This window comes from Brassica oleracea, chromosome C6 (assembly GCF_000695525.1).
Source record: "Brassica oleracea var. oleracea cultivar TO1000 chromosome C6, BOL, whole genome shotgun sequence".
Taxonomy (NCBI): Eukaryota; Viridiplantae; Streptophyta; class Magnoliopsida; order Brassicales; family Brassicaceae; genus Brassica; species Brassica oleracea.
Window position 1 is genome coordinate 29,499,317 of NC_027753.1, and position 9,664 is coordinate 29,508,980.

The 9,664-nt window shown below is 39.6% G+C and overlaps 2 pseudogenes; both read right to left on the reverse strand.

Moving 5' to 3' along the window:
• Positions 1-2,877: 2,877 nt before the first annotated feature.
• On the reverse strand, positions 2,878-3,122 carry LOC106297957 (annotated as a pseudogene).
• Positions 3,123-4,257: 1,135 nt separating this feature from the next.
• The window catches only part of LOC106297959, a 6,246-nt pseudogene continuing 839 nt past the window's right edge, over positions 4,258-9,664 (reverse strand).

Sequence of the window (9,664 nt, forward strand, 5' to 3'; positions counted from 1 at the left end):
CTTCTCACCATCACCAGAAAAAGATTCAACTTCGTGCTCTTGTTCTTCCTCGTCTTCTTTTCGTGTGAGATTATCTGGTATTTGTTGTAGATCGAGTTTATGAATTCCCAGTTGTGCGGTTTTTTCTCACGGTGTTGTAGGCTGTTCCGGTCAATATGGGTTGTTCCTCTTCTTCCTTAGATTTCGGTTAATGTTAGGGATTGCATCTCTTTAGGTTGGATCAGAGTTAGTCATCTTTGATGTTATCTTCCTTGTCGCTGGCTTGCCATCGGTAGTCCCTGCTCGTCTTGATTTTCAAAGTTTTTGGTGATATGACTTCTATGTTCTCTTTCATAACTCTAGGACGGCTTCACGATTTGCTGGTTACACTTTGTCTTTCATTCCTTCTTTGTTCTCTCATCTCGTTGCAGCTTTCATTGCCGCTTGCATCTTTGGTCGTTCTCCCTTTAGCCATGTTTGCCACTCCAGGTGTGGATAGTGTTTTTCTCCGTATATGCTATGTGGACTTGAAAAGTTGTTTCTTGTCTCAAGCTTGGGCTCTGGTTTTTCGGTGGTTGGTTTCCATTCTCTCTCCCTCAAGTTGCTTCTATCCTTCCTTTGTTTTCCTTGATATAGGTGTGCGTAGTTAGTTTGTTGGAGCTTTGGTCCCTTCTATCCAGAGTTTTGTGGTTCTTCGCTGGCATGGACGCATTGTCTGTGTTTGTTTAGTTTGTAAGGCTCTTCTTACCTCTTAGTTGGTGGTTGTGCTTATGGTGCTTTAGGCATGTGTTTTCCTGTTTTGTGGTGACTTTGGTCTTCTGGTGATTGTTCTTCCTCTGATCCGCTTTCTTGGTTTTTTGCGTTAGTGCTTGATCGCGCTCTTTTATGTTTGAGGGATTGTTTTTTTCCAGATTTTATCTTTCTATCATTTTCTAACATCTGTGTGTTCTGGCCAAGAAACTCTATGGTAAAGTAAGGTAAATTAGTTTTCATTTCTGATCTCTTTTCAGTTTTGGACGTTTATTGAGCTAGTGTTACTAAAATAAATATAATTTATAAAACATAAAAATTTTATAAATAAAATAATAAACAATAGTAAAAATTAATAAAATAGTGAAAGTTTATGTTATTTTAGTGGTGAAAGTTTATATATAATTTATTAAACATTTATTTAGATAATTTTTAAACTTGTTTTTTCTTGAGAAAAATTGGTGATCATCTAGATTATAGAATGATTGTGACTTCTAATCAAGAGATAGAGAAAGATGATAGGTTTCATGTCTCGCTTTATATTTTTGATTATTTTAGTGATATAGATTGTATTTGAAAGTCATTTGTAAGCTTTAGGGGTGAAAATCACAATTAAAATTTTTGGAAGAAATTCAAGAAGAAAAATGCACAATTAGAATTGTTGGGTCAAATTGCAGTATTCTAAAAAAAAGAAAGATCTACTCTAAAAAAAGAAAGACCTAAAAGGTAAAAGATAAAAAATATACGAGACAAGTATCGTAAAAGCCTAATGTCACTTACTATGAGAAGAGAAGAAAATCAACTTTATATATAATATATAGATAGATGGGATTTGGCTTACAATGACTGGTGACTCATTTGTATTTTAATTCGCTAAGATACAATTGCTAATTGTTTACTTTATTAAAGAGACACCTATGAATTAAAAATCTTCAGGATTAATAAAACAATGACCAAAGATAGTTGAGAGAGTTGTGCACATGTATGATTGTGCACATCATACATGTGTACATCAGTGCATTTACTGATATTTAAATATTCACTCCGTTCAAATTTTTATAAATTAATAAACATCGTACAAATAAAAATGTTAATATTAAATTGGACTGGCGTAAAAAAAATAGTAATATAATAATTTCAAGAATGTATAATATAAAATCATTATGATATCATAAAAATAATAATTATAACATTTTGTATAAAAGCTAAACATTTCTAAAATTTACCTTTTTGTTAATCAGAAGGGAGGTGTTTGGATCTTTGGCCAAATAATTTTCTAGGCGTAAAACCCATGTTTGAAACTACGCTAGACGTTAGTCAGGCGTTCGGACTAGGCCTAGCACCTAATGAAAAAATCGGAGAGTAAGCGGGAATTAATCGGCGATTTGTTTTCAGTTTATATATTATATTATGTATATAAAACACCAAAAGTATGTGTGGTCTGGTGGTTATGATATTGTTCGGCTTCTTTCCAATCCGGGTTCGACTCTTTAGAGTCTCAATTTACCGATTTTTGATTTTTTTTTAAATGAATGGCATTTATGTAAATAACTCATCGTTCTTCTCAAAATATTTTTTAGGGCTTCGGGGTTTCTGAAACAATTTTTTTGCAGCCACCATAGATTGTTTTTGCATAATCTTTAAATCTTTTGGGTTTTAATTGAAGTTTTGCACTTTAATCTTGTAGATCTACCACATATAACTGATTCTCGACTTTAGATTAACAAAAAAACTCAACTTTTTGTACCACACCGCCTAATCTTCCGCATATAGCCAAATCGCCGCGCCCGGAGACCGCCGACCGTTTAATCGTCGGATAGTCGTCTGCGGCGGCCGCGTTTTCGAACAGAGCTGTAAAACCAACAGTTGGTAATAATTAGACATGACGTAAACCACTCTTCTCCATAGAAATTGATCTAAGAGCGCAATGGAAACAATTTCGAGCACTAAACCATTAGCATAACGCACTGTCGGTAAATTTACTTTCTTTCATGCGAAAGCTGTCAAACTTTTGGAAATAAAAATAATTATGCCATTTTGACGATCAGACGAATCAAGTATTACTTACCAATTACCATTATTTAAAATTAAAGTTCTACAAAAGTCATCTCAATTATAGTCAATGCATCAATAACTCTTAGTGTAATTTTATACTGCATTCGGAAGATTGGCTTTGATACTGCATTCATTTGTATTGACCAAAAGCGTCTCTACTGTGTTGAGCACAATGACAAATACACCGTAGGGATTGGTCACTGCTTAAGCGATGGCTGAGTTTGCGCCGCCACATACTAAATTGACTGTGGCATTGGAGACTGTGGTGCACTTGGGTCTCCGTTAAGGCTACAACGCAGGGTACCACGAATGTAGACTTCATCGATTGGGATGCCAAAAAGTGTTAAGGTGTGGGATTAGTGCTTATGGCCTTCGATTCAACAATAAGGTTTCCCACCGCCAACATTATCACCTTTTCAGTGACGCATATGAGATGGCAAGTAGGATGATGAATATGGTGATGTCTTCTTTGATTGCTCTCCCTTTAACAAAATAGATATATCATTGTTTAGGACGCCAACCGAAGAAAGATGAACGTGACAATATCGTATCATTTTATAGTAAGTCAAAGCAGAGTATTTAACAAGTCGAGCTAGATTGTAAACTTGCAAGTGCATGCAAGAAAATGGTCTTGCCTTTTGTCGGTTTTGTGTTAGAAGAGACATGGATGAGTACATCCCCAACTATAGAGGCCGTGGCCCTATTGAGAGACGATTTAATAATACCAGCCAAGTGATGAAAGGTGTATCCTAGAACTCTGTGAATACCATACACTTTACTCCAATCATGCTTGTAAGATGTTCTGAAAACAGGTTGGAGGTTGTCTGGAGAATGCCTCTAAAAGATGATGCCCACTCCTGCGTCCATATGCAATGAGACATGGTAAGTTCTCTTATGTGGGTTGTCAGATCCGTAACTCCTTTGTAATTTGATGCTTATTGTAGTACTAAAACAAACCATATTATTCTAGAATCAGGTGCTAGTTGGCACACGTGCTGCCTGTTACGAGCCATGTAGATTTCATTGATAGAAAACATACGATTTGATATCCTTCATAATTTGGTTTCTCAAGATTGATATCTTACGGTTACGGGAACCATCAAAATAAAATTTTCCGAATCTCTATTCTTGCACATACAAAATCTATAAACAAACATAATACAAACTTCGAGTTATGTGTACTAGGATTACGTCACACACACACACTGATGTGAGTCTCCTTCTAGTTATTTTAGAAGGTTTGCCTTTCACCGCTGGCACACGTGGGGACAAGTCAAACTCTTTTTCACTTTCACATCATCGTAATCTAATCCAAGAGTCAATATTTCGCCACGTCATTTTCACACGGCTCGTAATTAACCTGAGCTCTCCAACAATCTCCTTTGCGTCCGGACGATCATCCTTATCAACCGCAACACACCAGAACGCCGGCTCAGCAACCGCCGCATACCACCGTCGTCGTCGTCGACGCAATCAACGGGTCAACAACCTGATCCAGAAGACCCATTTGGAGCTTGAGACAAACAGTTCAGCCAAAGCCATGTCTCTCTTCTTACGACGTTGGTCAACAGCGTTCATCCTAGTCATCAACTCCATCAAAACGACGCCGTAACTATACACGTCACTCTTCTCAGTTAACCGGAAAGACCGGTGATAATCCGGGTCCAAATAACCGGGCGTACCTTGTGGGCCCGTGCAAACGTAATCAGACGAAGAAGCCGAGTTCACCGTCGTCTCCGAGTACACCAAGAGCCTAGAGAGACCAAAGTCACCGACCCACGTCTGGAAAGAAGAAGAAGAAATAGAAGGAAACTGAACAAAAGCAGACAAAATCGAGAGGAAGCAAAATCAACACCGATAAGCACATAAGGCAACAACAGCGTGCAAAAGGGAAGATAATACAGCCACAGGGATTGTCGTGGATTGTTGTCTGAAGCACTGCTAGCCTTTGGAGAGAAAACAGCAGGAGCAAGAAGGTACCAAGAAGAAAAAGGAGGCGGCTATGTTTGAGATTCCAACGGACCTCTGCGGCTCCGATCTGACTCAAATCTTTGAGCGCCGATGAGACTAAAAAGGCGTCGACGAAGGGCTCAAAGGCTTCATGACACCTCCCCAAAAACTCTAGAGAAAAGATGGACACCTGAATCTCCGGCTAGGTTCGTCGGAAACGGCCGGTAAAGATCCAGAGAAACAGAACAAGAAGCAATGAAGACGTGAAGACATTCACTTGGTTTTCAATTATTCATTCAATTGCTTGGGCCTTTGCTTGTTTTTGTAATTCTTATAACCAGAAAATCATATAAACCATTTGACTTTTGGTGTACTCTGTTAATCGACACTATACTTAACTGTATGAGCCACAAAACATCATTGTTTTTGTATCGGCAGCCAAATTACTACTCCTTACTTTTCAAAAAATCTATATTTTGAAAAAAAAGGTTGTTCAAACAAATATATGTTTTATATTTTCAATACATAAATTAATCGTAAATTGTAAACTTAAAAAAACATAGTAGTGCTTATAAAGATTTTATTTGTTAAAAGTTATGAGAAATATATGATAACGGAAAATAATGTATTACTAGTTAAAATCTGATTTTTTTTTCTTAATAAATGTAAAAAACTTAAAACATAAATTTTTGAAATAGAGGGAGTATCATTTTAGATAAATACTATACACATTATTTATGGAGCATATATATCACTTTTATATCTCCCTAAGTAATATAGGATCATGCAAAAAATCCCACCGTACACACATACAAGTCACACGGTATAGTTTATGGGGGATCCTCGTTGAGAAATGCACCAGCGGCATAGTTAGCGATAAAAAGAAGACCCCTGATGATGATGTTGACAAGATTAACTGAGGCAGTGAGTGCGCCGTCCGGTGGAATGATTTCGCACGTGCCAGTCGGAAGATTGGCTTTGATACTGCATTCACTTGGATTGACCAAAATCGTCTCTAATGTGTTGAGCACAATGACAAATACTAGGGATTGGTCAATGCTTCAGTGATGGTTGAGTTTGCGCCGCCACATACTAAGTAGACTATGGCATTGGAGACTGGTGGCGCACTTGGGTCTTCGTTAAGGCTACAAAGCAGGGTACCACGAATATAAACTTCATCAATTCGGATGCTGATGGAGCGGAAGGGATAGATGGAAATCTTGAGTCTCACGTTCCCGGAAAGCTAGAGAAACAAGTTAGGTTTCTGGTTTTCTCCACGAAAATCAGAAAAGAGGCTCTGTTTTGCTACACGAAAAACAGAGGTTTGAGGTTTGCAAGAATACACTTCTTGTAAAAACTCGGTTGCAATAAAACTCTTTATTAATTCAATCAATCGTGTCTCTTACAAACCTTTAGAGCACTATCTATAAGAAAGCCAAACCTAAGAAATAGGAAAATAAACTTATCTAGGAAAAGGAAAACTTAAAGAAAAGTAGAACGTAAAGAGAAAAGGAAAACATTTGTTCCTTATCGAACAAGGAAAAGGAGGACGTGTTCGTTAAGGTTAGGATGCGCGGCATCAGGTCTCTCCGGGTAGAGAAAGATTCGTCCCTGAATCTGGAACCTCGTTTTCACCATGGTATGGAAATAAGTGCTTGACATTGAAGACATCTGAAGTACGAATGTGATCAGGAAGACGAAGCTTATAAGCATTTGCGTTGATGCGGTGAATGACTTCCACTGGCCCAATCTTACGGGACTTCAATTTATTATACTCATGCGCTGGAAATCTATCTTTAGTGAGAACCACCCACACGAGATCACCAGCCTGAAAATTAACCTCGCGACGATGCTTATCGGCAGCTTCCTTGTAAGAACTCAAAGAACTCTTGGTCGTTTCCAAATTTGTTTGAGCTTGTTGGTGCACAAGTTGCAGGTTGTCGACAAAATCCACGGCTTGTCCATGTAGTCGTGACTTGTCTGGCATGACAGTCAAATCCAAAGGACCGCGAGGAACTATGCCATAAACCACATAAAATGGACTGAAACCCAAACTTCGATTATTAGCATGATTATGAGCGAACTCAGCTTGTGATAACTTCGTTTCCCAAGCTTTAATGTTATCGCCCACAAGACTTCGTAGCATGTTCCCTAAAGCTCGATTCGTGACTTCAGTCTGACCATCTGTTTGAGGATGATATGCTGAACTCATATCCAAGCTTGTGTTGAGCATCTTCCATAAAGAACGCCAAAAATGGCTTAAGAAACGTGTGTCTCGATCTGATACGATGGAAGTAGGAAGGCCATGAAGACGGAATATTTCTCGAAAGAACAGTTGTGCTACCAAGACCGCGTCAGTTGTTCTTTTGCAGGGAATAAAATGAGACATCTTGGAGAATCGATCTACCACCACAAAAATAGAGTCATTACCTCTTTGAGTACGTGGAAGCCCTAACACAAAATCCATACTTATGTCAGTCCACGGCTGAGTAGGCGTCGGTAGTGGGAGATATAAGCCTGTGTTAGACGCCTTTCCCTTAGCTTGCTGACACGCACGACACCGTTCAATATATCTTTCCACGTCCCGGCGAAGGGTAGGCCAAAAATATCGCTCTGTGACGAGTTGAAGCGTTCTATCTCGTCCCACATGTCCTTCAGAATGCAACTCATCGAGGATACGCAGACGTAGGCTACAATCCGGGATGCACAATTGGTTTCCTTTGAACAGAAAGCCGTCTTGTAGCGTGAAGTCTCGATGAAGACCGTTCTGCACTTCGATCCAAATACGAGCAAAGTAAGGATCAGTCACATATAATTCTCCGAAAGATGCAAACCCTGCGACTGAATTAAACATTGTCGTGAGAAGACAGTGACGACGGCTTAAGGCGTCAGCGACACGGTTAAGCTTTCCAGACTGATGTTTAATACTGAATGTAAACTGTTGAAGAAAAGCAATCCATGTGGCATGTCTAGCAGATACTTTCACTTGACTATCAAGATGGCGAAGCGCATCATGATCGGTGAATAATACAAAGTCGCGATGGCAGAGGCAATGCTTTCAGTGCTTAATAGCTTGTATGATTGCGTAAAACTCCATGTCATACGTACTGTAGCGACTCCTAGCTCCTGTTAATTTTTCACTAAAATATGCCACTGGTCGGTTTTGTTGGCTTAACACAGCTCCTATCCCCAACTTTGATGCATCGCAATGGAGTTCAAAGGTTAGAGAGAAATCGGGTAAGACGAGTGCCGGCGCTGTTGTTAACTTTGTCTTGATGATCTCAAAAGCCTGATTCGCAGCAGGCGTCCATTCAAACTTCCCTTCACGCATGCAGTCAGTTATTGGAGCCGTAATACTACTGAAATTTGCAACAAACCGTCTGTAAAATGACGCCAAACCATGAAAACTACGAACATCTGAGATTGTCCGTGGAACTGGCCATGACTTGATGGATTCGAATTTTGAAATATCCACTGATAAACCGTCTTTGGATATCATATATCCTAAGAACAAGACATGGTCTGTACCAAATTGACACTTTTGTTTGGCAGCAAAAAGTCTTTCCTTCCGTAGAACACTCAAGACTTCACGAATATGGACAAGGTGGTCGGCCAAGGAAGAACTAAATATAAGAATATCATCAAAATAGACCACCACGAATTTTCCAATGAAAGGACGAAGAGCTTGATTCATTACTCGCATAAAAGTGCTTGGTGCATTAGATAATCCAAAGGGCATAACAAGCCACTCAAACAAACCTTCCCGAGTTTTGAAAGTTGTTTTCCATTCATCTCCAGGACGAACTCTAATCTGGTGATAACCGCTCTTTAGATCAATTTTGGAGAAGATTGTAGCGGTGCCAATTTGATCTAATAGGTCATCGAGGCGTGGAATAGGGAAACGGTAACGCACTTTTATCTTATTGATAGCACGACTATCAACACACATACGCTAAGATCCATCTTTCTTTGGAATTAATAGAGCTGGTACTGCACATGGGCTGAGACTCTCGCGGATATGTCCTTTCGACAATAAGCTTTCGACTTGTCAACATAACTCGTCATGTTCCTGTGGACTCATCCGATAATGCGGTCTATTAGGCAGTGAAGCTCCTGGCACCAAGTCAATATGATGTTGAATATCTCTTAACGGAAGTAGCTCCTTTGGCAAGTCGTCTGGAAACACATCTGTATATTCTTCAAGGAGTGGGCTAAAAGCCATGTTAAGTGGCTGAGAACTTACGGCTCTGTCTGAAACGGACAGTAAAGCCAAAGCGAAACCAGTCTGTCGTAGCTCTTCCTCAAATGCACTAACCGAACAGATCAAAGCAGGTTTTGAACAAGACTCAACCGGCTGAGTAGGTGCTGGACAAGTAGTTTGATTCGCTGGTGATGGAAGAGAGGGTTCATTCGGTAAGAGTGTGATTGTGCGATTATCAAAAACAAAACGGTAGCAGTTACGTTTCCCATCATGGGTTGTCTCACGATCATACTGCCAAGGTCTCCCAAAAATCAAGTGACCGACGTCCATCGGAACAACGTCACAATAAATTTTGTCTTTGTAAATTGCTCCAATCGAGAATGACACCAATGATCGATGGGTAACTCGTACCTCTGTCCCTGCTTTCAACCATGTTAGCTTATATGGGTGAGGATGAGCTTCCTTCTCAAGGCTCAATTTGCAAACTACGTAGTCAGAGACTATATTGTGGCAACTTCCTGAATCAATAATGAAGCTGCAAACTTTCCCTTTAACCGTACAAGTAGACTGGAAAATGTTTGTACGCAGCCATGGTTCTTCTAAAACTTGAGGTGCTAAACAGATCCGTCGTGCTACTAATAGCGGACCCGAGTCACCTTCGAGTTCAGCGTCTTCTCCCAACTCGTCTCCATTATCATCATGATAGTCATCATAGGTGGGATCAACTTC